This window comes from Schistocerca americana, chromosome X (genome assembly GCF_021461395.2).
Source record: "Schistocerca americana isolate TAMUIC-IGC-003095 chromosome X, iqSchAmer2.1, whole genome shotgun sequence".
In the NCBI taxonomy this organism is placed as follows: domain Eukaryota; kingdom Metazoa; phylum Arthropoda; class Insecta; order Orthoptera; family Acrididae; genus Schistocerca; species Schistocerca americana.
Window position 1 is genome coordinate 757,292,515 of NC_060130.1, and position 15,226 is coordinate 757,307,740.

The 15,226-nt window shown below is 39.1% G+C and overlaps 1 protein-coding gene across 3 annotated transcripts in view; it reads right to left on the minus strand.

Annotated features, from left to right (window-relative positions):
* LOC124556845 (C2 domain-containing protein 5) overlaps positions 1 to 13,406 on the minus strand; it is a 226,041-nt gene extending 212,635 nt beyond the window's left edge. For all 3 annotated transcript variants that reach the window (XM_047130864.1, XM_047130863.1, XM_047130865.1), the window contains exon 1: positions 13,210 to 13,406. The gene's annotated coding sequence lies outside the window, so the exon portion shown is untranslated. The remainder of the gene's footprint in view (positions 1 to 13,209) is intronic.
* Between the last annotated feature and the right edge of the window lie 1,820 nt (positions 13,407 to 15,226).

Below are 15,226 nucleotides of genomic sequence, written 5' to 3' on the forward strand. Positions count from 1 at the left end.
TAATTTGGGTCCTATTGTTTGGAATCGGGTAGAGGGTCTCAATGAGTGGCTCTGTCAACTCTGTGACGGTCCTAGCTACAGATACACTGAGTGATCAAATGTATCCAGACACCTGGCTGAAAATGACTTACAAGTTTGTGGCGCCCTCCATCGGCAATGCTGGAATTCAATACAGTGTTGGCCCACCCTAAGCCTTGATGACAGCTTCTACTCTCGAAGGCATACGTTCAATCAGGTGCTGGAACGTTTCTTGGCGAATAGCAACCCAACCTTCAGGGAGTGCTGCACTGAGGAGAGGTATTGATGTCAGTCGGTGAGGCCTGGCACGAAGTCGACATTCCAAAACATCCCAAAGGTGTTCTACAGGATTCAGGTCAGGACTCTGTGCAGGCCAGTCCATTACAGGGATGCTATTGTTGTGTAACTACTCGACCACAGGCTGTGCATTATCAACAGGCGCTCGATTGTGTTGAAAGATGCAATCGCCATCCCTGAATTGCTCTTCAACAGTGGGAAGCAAAAAGGTGCTTAAAATATCAATGTAGGCCTGTGCTATGATAGTGCTATGCAAAACAACAAGTTGTGCAAGCCCCCTCCATGAAAAACACAACCACACCATAACAACACCGCCTCCAAATTTTATTGTTGGCACTATACACGCTGGCAGATGACAATTACTGGGCATTCGCCATACCCACACCCTGCCATCGGATTGTCACATTGTGTAACGTGATTCGTCACTCCACACTACGTTTTTCCACTGTTCAATCATCCAGTGTTTATGCTCCTTACACCAAGCGAGGCATCGTTTGGCATTTACTGGCATGGTGTGCAGCTTAATAGCAGCCGCTCAACCATGAAGTCCAAATTTTCTCACCTGCCGCCTAACTGTCATAGTACTTGCAGTGGATCCTTACGCAGTTTGGAATTCCTGTGCGATGGTCTGGATAGATGTCTGCCTATTACACATTATGACCCTCTTCAACTGTCGTCGGTCTCTGTCAGTCAACAGACAACGTCGGCCTGTACGCTTTTGTGCTGTATGTGTTCCTTCACGTTTCCACTTCACTATCATACCGGAAACAGTGGACTTAGGGATGTTTAGGAGTGTGGAAATCTTGCGTAAAGACATACGACACAAGTGACACCCCATGACCTGATCATGTTCGAAGTCCGTGAGTTCCGCAGAGCACCCCATTCTGCTCTCCCACAATGTCTAATAACTAATGGAGTATCTGGCAGCAAGTGGCAGCACAATGCATCTATTATGAAAAACATATGTTTTTGGGGTTGTCCAGATACTTTTGATCACATAGTGTATCTGGATCTACACCATGGAGTGAAGGATTTTAGCACTTCACTTGATACATCACTTCTCAGAGGAAGCAGCAACCAGGCTTGCAGAGTGCATGCAGACTGCACAGAGGAGCATTTTATGGCTTGACAAAATTTCAAGAACCTCTGATGGACGCTCACCAGATCATTTATAAAGCCCACAATCAGTTTGCCAACAACTTACAGAGTGACAATATCAATATTCTAGTAGTTCACTGCCAAAGCATTTGTAACAAAGTCCCATAATTTACCAGACTACATAAAAATTTTTGAATGCAAATTATCCTCGAAAGTGAGAGCCTGATGAAAACCCAAGTAAAAAGTTCTAAAATATTTAATGAAACATGGGACTTACTTTGACAAAAAAAACTGCTAGATTATTGGGGAAGAGGGTATGTTCATTGCAATAAACAAAAATATTATGTTTAGGAACATCAAAATTTCCTATGACTGAACTTATCTGAATGTGATTAACCAGCATGGGTGCTCTCAAATTAATCATTGGATAATTTTACCTGTTATCCAATTCTGTTAAATTTATAGAATCATTCAAAAAAGTTCAAGTACCACTGTGCAGAAATACTCCAATTATGCAATAACAGGAGGAGAATGAGACTTTAATCTACCACGTTTAGGCTGCTGGTGAAATGGAGAGGCAGTCTTGCAAAATAGTTCTGGATACTTTCTTCTAAAACTGTCTTCAAATGACTCTGAGCACTATGGGACTTAACATCTGAGGTCATCAGTCCCCTAGAACTTAGAACTACTTAAACCTAACTAACCTAAGGACATCACACACATCTATGCCCGAGGCATGATTCGAACCTGTGACCGTAGCGGTCGCACGGTTCCAGACTGGAGCGCCTAGAAACGCTCAGCCACACCTGCTGGCTCAAAAACTGTCTTCTACAACTATAGTCCAAATGGTGATAGAAGATCTTTGACAGTTAAAGTGGCCTTCTGCAATTTAGGCTTGAAAGCTGGCAATAGCGTGTCCAGCTGTCAAGGACACATGGGGTATTAGTTCAGCAGCAAACATATAACAAAAATATCGTACACCTTAGTTACAAACAAACCTTACCTTACCAGTGGTATCAGTCAAGAGGCAGAGATTAACTAGCACCATATCATCATAGCCGTGATGGTTTCGAGATTCAATAAATCCATCAAGAAGACCAGGAGAGTTGTTATGCTTGATACAGCAGATAAATAGTCTGTACACTGGTGTGCAAAACTTAAGGATGAAAGTAACTTTCACATGACGTGTCACTGCCAAGTAACATAACTCAATGAAACTTGGACCCTAAAGAACTGCTACAGTATAGTACAGAAGGTAACTGCAACATGCAATGAGACAAACAAAAGTGACATACTTATTCAAAAACAATAATTGCACAAAGCCATCACAATTTATGATGGTCCCCTGGCCATTACAAAAGGTGGGACAACCTTCTTAATAGGGTTGTGACCACCATGGACTGCAATGCATGCTCTGCAACACGCTGCTACGCTGACAACAAGGTTAGTAAGGTGTTCTTGTGGCAGGATGTTCCATTCCTCCACCAGCTCAGGCTGTTGGATGGTCATTTGTGCAAATGGATGTGCTGCAATATGTTTCCCCACCACATCCCATATGTGCTCACGTGGATTTATGTGCTCACTTGGATGTAAGTTGAGGGAATAGGCAGGCCAGTCCATTCGCTGAATATCCTCTATTTTTCCAAAAGCTCCTCCACCTGCACTGTTTGATATGGTTGTCCACTGTCATCCATAAAAATTAAGTCAGGGCTGAATGCACCCCTGAAAAGATGCACAAGGGGAGAGCGTATAGTGACACAATAATGTTGACCAGTGAGTGTATCACAGTACATTCAAAGATTTGGAGGTCGGCACGCCCACACAACATTATAACTTCCCACACCAAAGCACATGTATCACCAAAACAATAATGTTCGACAATATTCCTGGCGTACACTTATGTGTTCTAATTTCTCATCATATGAGGGTACATTGTGGATCACTACTCAGGCTGAATCTGCTCTCATCCAAGAAGAGCATGTGAACCAACTCCCCACTGGTCCTGTTCCTATGCTTTTGACACCATCTCAACAGTGCCACCGAAGAGTGGGTGTCAACAGAACACAATGTACTGGCTGTCAGGCAAAGAGACTATCCCCATGCGGTCACCAGGCCACTGTGGAGAGTGAGAATTCGTCCCTTGGAGCCCTGTTAAATTTGGCTGCAGCTGCACCACTGTTTGGAACAGATCCCTTCTTGCCCATTGCAAAATAGCAATCATCTGCTGATGTAGCTGACCACAGTCAACCGCCTCCTATCCTTTGGGCAGCAGTGCGTGTGATCTGGAATGCCCCCCCATGAATGTGAACAATGCTGTAAGCAATACCAAGCTCCTGGACTACACTTATCACGCTTCACCTTTCTTCTAGTTTCATGACGATTCTTCCCCTTGTGAAGTTATCCAAATTTTGTGTCCGGCCCCCTGTTGTAATTAAGAACACCACAGAACACCATAACTGCCTGTTGATTGACACACACTGTCTTTTTCCTGTTCCTTCAACTACCTCGTGTTGCAAGGCTAGCCCCATCTGGCACTACAGGAAAACTACTTCACACCACATGATGTCCAACCTTCTGTGCACTGGGAGACCTCTAGCAACATGTTCCCTCACTTTCACTCATTTCCATTGAGTGGGTAATATGTTATGTTACTTCATCTATCTCATCCTTAAGTTTTGCAGAGTAGTGTACATACAATATGAACGAACATCGGGAAATTCAAATGGTGCAGACACTGAGGTATCGTGAGAAAAGTTTAAAATTATTGTGTGTTGCATTCTGGATAATTATTTGCTGATTAAAGGTTGTTAAGACCTACCTTGCTTTAATATAATCCAGAAAATGCTGAGAAACAGCAGGAACACAGATTGTTACACACTCATTTAAAAAAAGAAAAAAAAAAGGTGTAGATATCCCGAGACGCAAAAGTTTATAGAATCTCACACATTTGTAAGGAGAGCTATTCATCACTTCACTGTCATTTATTAGTGAAATATAGAGAATCCTAGAAAATTCTAATACTATTTAACACCACTAAGCAGGTCAAAAATGTCTATTTAGTCACTTCACTCATCAGCCAGCCTGGTGTGAAATAGATGGCAGCAAACTCAAAGGTAATGTCTTAAGTCTCACATTTAAACAAATCATTCACATAGAAAAATCATACAGAGTTACCATCATTTGACTGTCACACAAGCTCTAAAACTGAAGCTTAGAAATAAGACTTACTGGTGTTGAAAAGTATCTGAACTAGGTGAAAACAAATAAGGCACCAGGCCCTAATGGAATTCTATTTTGGTTTTACAGAGAGTACCTTGCAGCACTGGCCTCTTTTCAAGCTCACATTTGTTGTGACTCTCTCAAATAACAAACAGTCTCAAGTGACTTTAAAAAAATTGTAGGTTACTCCCACTAAATTGCAGTGCAATAATTTAAAGATGTAGGATCCTTGAGCATATTCTACGCTTTGATACAATCAGTTTCCCCTCAGAGAGAAAAGCATGGATTTAGAAAGCAAAGTGAAACTAAGCTCATTCTTTCAACAATATCATGCAAACCGTAGATGCAAGCCAGCAGGCAGATCCCATATTTCTAGATTTCAGCAAAGCATTCAACACTGAAGCACACTGTAGACAATTAACAATACGTAACTGAATGTGGCAATGGAACCCTGTATATTGTGGTAACTCGTGTTCATCAGTGACAGATGTAATGCCAAGAGTGCTCCAGGTGAGTTGACACGAGCATTCCTGTCTATCATGTACATAAACACTATCAGATAGAGAACACAGCAATCTGAACTTGCTTGATGAATGTTGTTGTATGAAGGAAAGTGTCATGGCTGGACAGAATGACTTAGGTGGAATTTCCATTTCGTGTGATGCATGGCAGGCTTCAGATGTAGACATATGTAAATTAATACCGACGGCTAGGAAAAATGTTCCTATAATGTTCTAATACAGTACTAACGACACAATGAATGGCTCAGTCTCTACGATTAAATATCTAGGTGTCAAATTTAAACTTCTGAGATGGTATGAAATGAAATGAGCACACATGATCAGTTGCAGGGAAAGTGAGTGGCAGACTATGATTTATTGACAGAATTCTGCAGAAGTGTAGCATACCTATAAAGGGGAGTGTATACAGAATGCTTTTACAACCCACTCTCAAGTACTGCTCAAGTGTTTAGGATTCCCATCAAGTCAGATTAATGGTGCAAAGCAAAGCAACTCAGAGGTATGATACTACACTTTTTACCAGTTACTTCAATGATTACAAGAGAATTATGGAACTTTTCCATGGGCTAACACAGGTATTGGTTGGTTGGTTGGTTTGGGGAAGGAGACCAGACAGCGCGGTCATCGGTCTCATCGGATTAGGGAAGGATGGGGAAGGAAGTCGGCCATGCCCTTTCAGAGGAACCATCCCGGCATTTGCCTGGAGCGATTTAGGGAAATCACGGAAAACCTAAATTAGGATGGCCGGACGCGGGATTGAACCGTCGTCCTCCCGAATGCAAGTCCAGTGTCTAACCACTGCGCCACCTCGCTCGGTAACACAGGTATCATTTGAGGAATGAGGACAATTTTTTGCAAAACATGGATCTTATGAAAAAATTTACTAGTTATTCGTTAGTTGCAGCTATGGGTGATGATATGGCTGCTACTACCAAATTTCTCTGATTATATGATCTCGTGGCAGAAAATCTGAAGACAAAGCAGTAGGGGAATATATGAACACATGGCACGGTCAACATGACAATATTTGGAGGTCAGTTACAAGGAGTTTCTGATACGAGAATTCTAGGTTGGCTATACGAGATATTGTTTTGCTAACATATAACTGGCGCTATTGCTCGCTAATTTGGTTTTCTTGCCATGAGCTGTTTTAGATTGTTTTTATTTTTGTCATGAATTTTGTTCACAGTTTATAAAGTAGAGGTGGTCATTGGAGGGGTGTGGGGGTGTAGTGGGGTAGTTGTGGGAATTGATGAGTTTGCATTTGGGAAGGTGAAGTATGGGAGGAGTGGTGGTGCTGTGGGTATCTGGGGATGTGGGGGGCTGTTGTTTCAGGGGCTGGGTATTCTGATGTGGTTTTTATAGTGGTGGGTAAGTATACAAAATGGATTTTGGTTTGATTAATTGAGGAGTACATTGCAGAGGATTCCACTATTGTTTCAAATCTATTTTCTTCATACAGATTTTTTGGTATTAGGGGTTACTGACATTTAATGGTACATCATAATGTACAGTTTAAATGTTGCATGATGGGAACTTATATTAATGGTATGGAGGGGTACAGGAAAGGGGGGCGGGGGTGGTAGTGACATCCATCATAGGGATCCTACAGCTTCTTCTTATGAGTAGAGTTGGAGGAAGAGTTTGCCTGAAAACCATTTACATTTCAGTCTTTCCAAGCTTGTTGGGAAAATGTATGTGCTGAAGATTTTTACTTAAATGTATGGGCGGCATTGTTTAATGTGGCCCAGGGTTCTGTTTTAAGGAAAATGACCTTTTTTTGAGATGGGAGGAGGTGGCAATTACGTTTGTGCTATTGTGTTTTGTTGTGATTGGTTTTTATTAGTTTTCTGAAATTGTAAGTAGTATAGTGTATTTTTTTATGCTTGTAATTTTCTTTGAAATGTGGGTGTTGAAATTTATGTTTGAGTAGTTTTTTATGCTTTTATGGCTTGGGTTGGTGGTTGAAGTTCACATTTATAGTTTACACTGGTGGGTATCATGGAGTATGTTGTACTTATTCTGGTCTGGTTAGGTTTTGATACTAGTTCTACTAGTTGTGGTTTGTTAGTATCTTGAGCTCTGCTCGAGCTAACCAAGTCAAGTGAAATTTCTGGAGCTGGGTTTTGGGGTTATGTATTGGTTTGTGGTATGGTGGACTTAATTTGAGCTATATAGATCAAGTGAAATTTCTGGTACTGGGTTCTGGAGTTACGCGTGGATTTTCAAGGTACTGTGGACTTTGCTTGGGCTAGATAAGTCAAGTGAAATTCCTGATACATTGAAATAGGGTGTCCGACATCTTGATGATGTCACGGGTCAAAGCGGATGTGAGATACTGTAATCTTTGATATTCCCTTGAAAGTGTCTACAACAAAGGAGTCACTATGAGAGACATATGGTTGTTATGGGACTAATTTGCAACACTGGGAGTATCTCAATCCCCGTCTTTTACTAAAACCACTTTTAACAATGGTAATGCTTCCTGTGACACTAACTGGCTATATTATACGTATTTTAGATTAAAGAAAGTGAAAGGCATTATGAGATGAGAACAGTAATGACAGAGAAAACATCAGTGTTACTAAGCCTTTCTTAAAGAGTGACTTACTTCTGTGAAACATCATGAACCAAAAGGCACATTATCATTTCTCAACTGTCCATTTATTTGCTATCGAAACATTTTAGAAAATAAATTAGTTGACAGCAGTACAGAACACACTGAAAGATTTCCTGTTGGGAACATATGAATGTAAAAATCTTTTCCACAGTTTTGATGGGTCAGCCCAAGAATTCAGTACTGCATTGGCTTTGACCCATGACATGATGATGATCTGGCATTTCATATCATTACGTATTTGAAAGTTAGCATGTGACAAGAGGGTGTTTTGAAGGAGGTGTGTTGCTTGATGTGGTGCTCCCTTGTGATTAATTTCAATGCAGGAAAGTTGCTAAATGTGTTGTTATTTCCAAAAGATCACTGAATGTGTTGGTTAAATGATGAATCCAACAGTGAAGTTTAACAGCCTTATGCTGACTGAGGAGATGGATGACATGCTGAGAACTGTAACTTTTCTTCACAAATAGGGTGTATTGCTGCAATATGTTAAATGTCAAAAATGTTTAGAATCTGCAAGTTTGTTGAAAAATGTCTCCTTTCCATAGCAGTAATGATTGCATATGGTGCTGTCATTTGGATAATTTTTAACGATAGATTTGGTGGGGAACTTGGTTCAAAAAGATCTAGGCAGATGATCCACAAGACTGGTATTGCTTGTCTTCCGTGTGATTTTGTATAGTTGTCAATGATTGTTCAGTTACTGGTCAGTTGTGAAGGGGTGTGTGGCGAGTTTTATATTCTATAGTTTATATGTTCGATACGGTTTATTTCAAAAAGTGTGTTCTCTACTTTTTAACTTAATTTCAGCATGTATTGTGTTTGCTGTAAGGAAATGGATATTGATTGGTGGAAAAGGATTTTTGGGGATCAGGGTAAGTTGGCATGATTGCCTGGAGCAAACAGGTGAGGCAGGTATTTTAACAGGTTCCATTCACTTTTTGTGTTGACTGGACACTATACTGAACGATATTTTATTTTCTGTTCCTGTTTTGCAAAACTGCAGATTTTTTTGTACTACTGTGTTTTTCGTAGGTATACTGTTTTATGGGTTTTACTACAAATGTATTGATGTTTGTTTAGTGGGTGACGTGGACCTCATTTTAGACATATAGGCGAATTGAAGTTAGTGATACTAATGTATGTTCATATTGTCCTGTTATTTGGTTTCTTTGTGAATCATTCATGGTTACTGTGGCATTCACTTTGACTAGGTAGGTTAAATGCATATAACAATACCAGTCCTACATCACAACTAGTTTTTTATGTTTGATGTTTGCCTTGTACTGTAAAGTTCATTTTAGCTATACAGATTAAGTGCAAATAATGATATGAAAAATATGTGTTAAATGGCTTTTTATGTTTCAGATGTCATAGTTTTGTGTTTGGTGGATAGGGAAGTTCATTTTACCTATACCATTAAGTGAATTTACCGATAGCAGAATTTACATCTCAGACCCTCTTCCCCTCCTCTGTGAATATCAGTTTCATGATTAATTGGTTTTATGGAGTTCAGCTTAGCTACATAGGTTATTTGGGTTTCATGTAGGATTTATGTAATGTAAGAATAATGAATTTCTGTTCAATTTTGTAATGGAGAATCAACACACATCACCCATTAATTGTATGTTGATTTAGGCTATCTGAAATATATTTTTTATGACAGAATGCTGTTGCTATTTGTTAATTATGGTAGCACAATTGATTTCACTGTAGCCATACTGAATTTAGAGGAGTTACTTATGTTTGCCATTTTGATGATGCCATGTGAGAAAGCCAATACCCTGTATCAAATGCTTCTGCATTTCTAAGGTAAACACAAAAAATTGCATGCCTATTAACAAGCAAACATAACAAACACAAAAAGAAAAATGAGAACACACACACTACACTATTTAATTTATTTTGCATGCTGCGGATGGATAGAAATAGCAGGTCACCAGTCATAGCAACATGTACTAAATTTAATATATATAGGAAGCACTATCCATCATCTAATAGCAAATCCAATTCAACTTTGTTCGTCAATAAACTGTTCTGCAAATATACATTTCGTTAAGGCTGTTCTCAACTAGGAGGAAAATTCAGTAACATTTTCAAAGATTACACAAAAAATTGACCAGACACCAATGACAATATACCATCCTCTACCATGCAACCACACTGCTTTAGAGAAATTGGCTGTATAAAGATGTATGTGACATCTTCATGCTGCATGCAGTGTACCAACCAAAGTTATATGTTCCCACAAGTAAAAAAAAGCCATGTAAATTAATTTGAGAAAAATGTTTTTTCAACGGATCATTTTAGTTTCCCTTATTTATGAAAATAAGAATAACCACATACTTCTGAGTCCAAATTCATTAAAAACTTACTTACAATAAACATGTGTTGCAACTGTTTCTACTAGAGTTATCAAAAACTTGGGTACTTTACATTATAGATATCTGATCCCTTACAAAAAGACTATTTAAAATCACTGTAAAAAATTAAATGAGGATGAATCTCAACATTGGTACAGGGAAGAGAGAAAATGAGGGAAGGAGGAAGTGGGACTTAAAATCAGATTATTATGGACCTCAAAACACAAGACAATATTGAAATTTGCCACGCAGCATATGAAAAAGTATACACCTTACTTGCTCCTCTTTCCACACTACTCAGGACAAATAAACTACTGATTTTAATAGCTTAGGACGAATCCTTATGAGCAAATGTAGATTAATATTCATATTTCCATCTTACATGTTAGGACACATGATCTGTTTCATCATTTTCAACCTCTCCTTTATTGGTATAAATTCTTGTGTTTGGCTTATGAACTTATCCATTAGAACTATTAAGCATAAAAAATTGTTGAAGCTCTCATGTGCACTTGTTATCTCCCATTGGCTTCTGTCTCAGAATCTTTAACCTACATTTATTTCATGGTTTTTCACCAGGACGAGTGACTGGCAGTGTAAGGGTTCACCATCCACTCCCAGTCTTTTAGCAGCAATGGAACCTTCAACATAGCCAGCCACTCATGCTGGTAAAATTCAAAGAACAAATGTAGGCCGAAGATCCCGAGATAAAAGCTAACAGGTTGTAGAGTGGGTGGACAAAAATATGGAAAAACAACAAACGTGAGACATGTGTAATAAAGTATAGAAAAACCATTTGCATTCAAAACAGCTTCCAGTTATCCTGTATCATTTTCAAGGGAACCTTATACACTTCAGTTTGCAAATAGTGGCAACTTCAGGTATGGTGATGGAGGTGGATGGCATCATGCACCCTTCTCTCCAAAATATACCACAAAGGCTCAATAAAATTGAAATCTAGTGACTGTGGTGGCCATGGATGATGTGTCAATTCATCCTTGTGCTCATGAAAGCAGCCTGTATGCTGCGAGATGGGTGAACAGGGGCTCCATCTGCCAAAACGGTCACCTAATTCTTAGCAGTGTTGCAACCTTGGAGATTATCTGTGGGGCCCAAAACGTACTATGATACAGCTGCCTAAATCACCACCAACCCCCTGCCATGTTTCACCCCTGGGTAAACTCAGCCACAAGTTGGAAACAGCATGAAACAAGCTTCATCTGACCTAATGACTTCCTTCCATTGTTCCATAGTCCAGGTTTTACAGCTTTGTCACTGCTTTTTCCCGTTGCAGGCATTTGAATCACCGATTTGTGGCTTCGGAATTCCAGCTTGCCCTGTAATTCTCAGCTTATGGAGCATCCTCGATGTTTTGGTGCTGACAGGGTGCGCAAGAGTAACATTCAGTTCTGCAATGACTTTTGCAGCTGTCATTCTTGTATTTTTCATCACAATTCTCTTCAATGACAGCCCATCATAATCATGTAACACACATTTTTTCTGCTTTGTGACTTAGTGGATGATATTTCTCAGCTTTCCCTGTATGCGGTGTAAATCCTCGATAAGGTGCCCCTTGAAACACCAAACACTTTGGGTACCTTGGTTATGCAATCACTCACCATAGGAGCACCAACTATTAGCCCGCGTTCGAATTCACTTAGCTCCAACATAGTGCACACACACAGACCACTGTTTCGCCAATGATTGACATTTGCAATGTATCAAAGACATTGCACAGGAGCCATTTGTGATTAAATACAACAGCACAACAAGCAGGATTTATGCCCAAGCATGCATTCCTTGCAGTATTTCTATATTTTTGTCCAAGCCCTGTATGTGTAACTAATTCATTACAAACAAACAATCACAAATTATTGGATGACCTGACAGGCAATTGCGTGCATGACTCATTATGATTAGGGCCGCAGGTACAAATTAATCTGTAGCAAAGACATCTGGGCACATACATTTTGTATAATGGTAACATTGTGTGAAACAAATTAGTTGGCCCAGAAATGCTTCTTCAGTACATTTGATTCATAACAGTACAGTTAAAATCTGTATCCAGAGGCAGCAATGACAAACTTGACAAACATCAATTTCTAGGTGAACAACAAAGTGGTGCCAATTATATTTCTCAATGATGATGATTCTGTTTTTGTTAAGTCCCTTCTGAATTTGAATTGTTACAACTGCTTACACTGAATGAACCAGTGTTCATTTTTTAAGTTTCATATTATAACCTTTGGAATGCTTTAGTGCATTTCCTATACTTTTTGTTGAACTTTGCACATACAGCACAAACATAAACATGTACTACGCAACTGCTAAAAAATAGACAATGGGTCAGTAGTACCTGCAGCAGTTGAGATTTCTTAATAATAGTGTGCTGAAAAAAAGGGTGTAACATAACATTTACATCATCATTAGATGTGGAGCACAAGCTTGGATTAGGGGAGGTAACTGATTGTCACATTTTCGATGCTGACAACCAGGTATTTATCTTAAGAAATTTAGAGCAATCACCGAAAACATAAATCCACATGGCCAGGCCAATAATTGGAACACCATAGGTGAATCTGTAACTTGATGTGCAATTTAACATTTACACAAACAGAAAGCACTGCCACAAGTAAATGGTATTAGAAATACTAGAACCAAATTGAGACCAAGGCGAAATAGACACGCAGTATAATTATGCTTGTCCGCGTAGTCATGAAGCCATGGCCTCACTTCCAAATGTTTAGGGAATTTACATAATGATAATTCCGAACAGTACCAGTAAAGAAATAATTTACCACAGTCCAAGCAGCATGGTTTATACTCTCCATATTTATAACAATTTATACACGACTTTTTTTTGCCAAATCTACAGACAAATATTGAGCATTCTAAAAGAATTATCTAAACACTATCATAATAGCATGCACACTGCTCGCTAAGAATGCGTCATGTACTTTTAATTGTGGAACTACAAAGCAATGAACCACCTCTGGATAAATAAAATACGTATTCGTTCGAACAACTGAAGCTCCGGTATATTGTAAGGTTGATCTTTCTTTTCGTGAATACTCACTGTATACTGCTCACTGTTGTCTACTTTCGAACCACACATTCTCAACACTGCCGCGTTATTTCAAGATACACACACAAAAAAATGTACTTTATGTTGACAGTTTATATGAACTCCAGTCGGCATACTTTTTTTTGTTTGTTTGTCTGTTTGTGTGTGTATAAATATATCTAGTACCCGCCTACATACGTATCTTCACAACAATATGACCAAAGATTCTTAAAAGACAAAACCTACAACACGATAACATCTTAGCCGACGCATGCGATGAAGGACCGTCGGTCCACATGCAACGACTTGTCTGCGCAGATATATTCGCAAATGATTGTGCTGCAGATGTGGTAGACACGACACAAGCTCCAGTCTATTGTTCGCCCGCCATGTCTCGATGTAGAAAAGAAATTTGAGTGGCTAGCGCTAACATCCTCTTACAGTATCCTCAAACTTTATTTCACTTATTCAGAAATGAGGAACTTACGATGCAAAAAGCAAAATACCAGAAATAGGAAGACAGATCAAAATGGTCTACACAATGGTTGCTTAAGGTAAGGCAGTTTTCACACATAGATTTACTTCACGAGTTGCAGAGCGAACTAGACTACTGGCGTAGTTATTTGAGGATGGATTTAGGAATGTATAATTATCTTTTGATGCTCATAACTTCTAGTAAATAGGGAAAAAGTTTGTATGAGGAGAGCAATTTCTCCACATAAGTGGCTGACGGTGATATTAAGGTTCCAGACAATAAGCTACAACGATGCAGAATTCCCAACTGCAGTTTCGAAAGAAGCGTTGAATGAAATCATACGCCAGTAAAGTGAACTATTTTCGCTGTCCTGAAGGTTAATTTTACAGAGGCAAGTAAAATGCTATACTTCAGTTCTGACAATTTACCGGTCATATTTTTACGGTTTTACAGGTGTTTGAGATGCAGTAGACAGACTTCGTTATTTTACTTAGCTCTTTGCAGTAAAGAGTCCGCAATGAATTATTATGTACCGTTTCCCCATTTTCCATAGGCTCAACCGTTCGTAATTTCCCTATTAAAGAACTATAATCATCTACTTTCTGATTCCTATCGCTGTAGTACCAGCTTTTAATTTTCTCCAAACATGTATGATCCCTAAACATTTCGATCAATTAGGCAATAAACTATGTAGAACACAGACGTGTATCCGCCATATTAAAATTCACTCTGCATCCAGAGACGAGAAGCACCTAACCAAACAAACAGCTGACTAAAAGACGTTTTAGCGACAGGTTTGGGGTCGTCTGCGCAGATGTGAATTCAAAACACAGATTTGAGCAGTTTTATTTAAAACTCAAGCTTGACAGTTTGCCCACATCACACAAAAAGAAAACTGTATCTGTCAATCCGAAACATTTCCAATGTTGATACTATAGCACATTATAAGAAATACTGCAAAATATTAAAGACTGTAATACGGATGTCAAAGCAAATATATTACAGGGAAAAGATAGTCATATCAGATAACAAAATAAAGACAATATGGGATATAGTGAAGGAGGAGACCGGTAGAACCAGACATGAAGAGGAACAAATAGCATTAAGAGTAAATGAGACATTGGTGACAGATGTGTATAGTGTTGCAGAACTTTTTAACAAACATTTTATAACCGTTACTGAAAAGATGGGGTTGTCAGGTTCGGTAGATGCTGCTATGTATTAACTTAGACCAGACATATCAAGTTACTTCCATAATATGAATTTGACCCTCACTACCCCAACAGAAATAATGTCCATCATAAAACCTTTAAAATTAAAAACATCTAGTGGGTATGATGAAATATCAACAAAGTTAATTAAAGAATGTGATTCTGAGCTAAGTAACATATTAAGCTATCTGTGTAACCAGTCGCGTATCAGTGGAATATTTCCTGAGTGGCTGAAATATGCTGAAGTTAAGCCACTGTTTAAGAAGGGAGATAAAGAAATAGCATCAAATTTCCGTCCGATTTCACTGTTGCCAGCATTCTCAAAAATTTTCGAAAAAGTAAT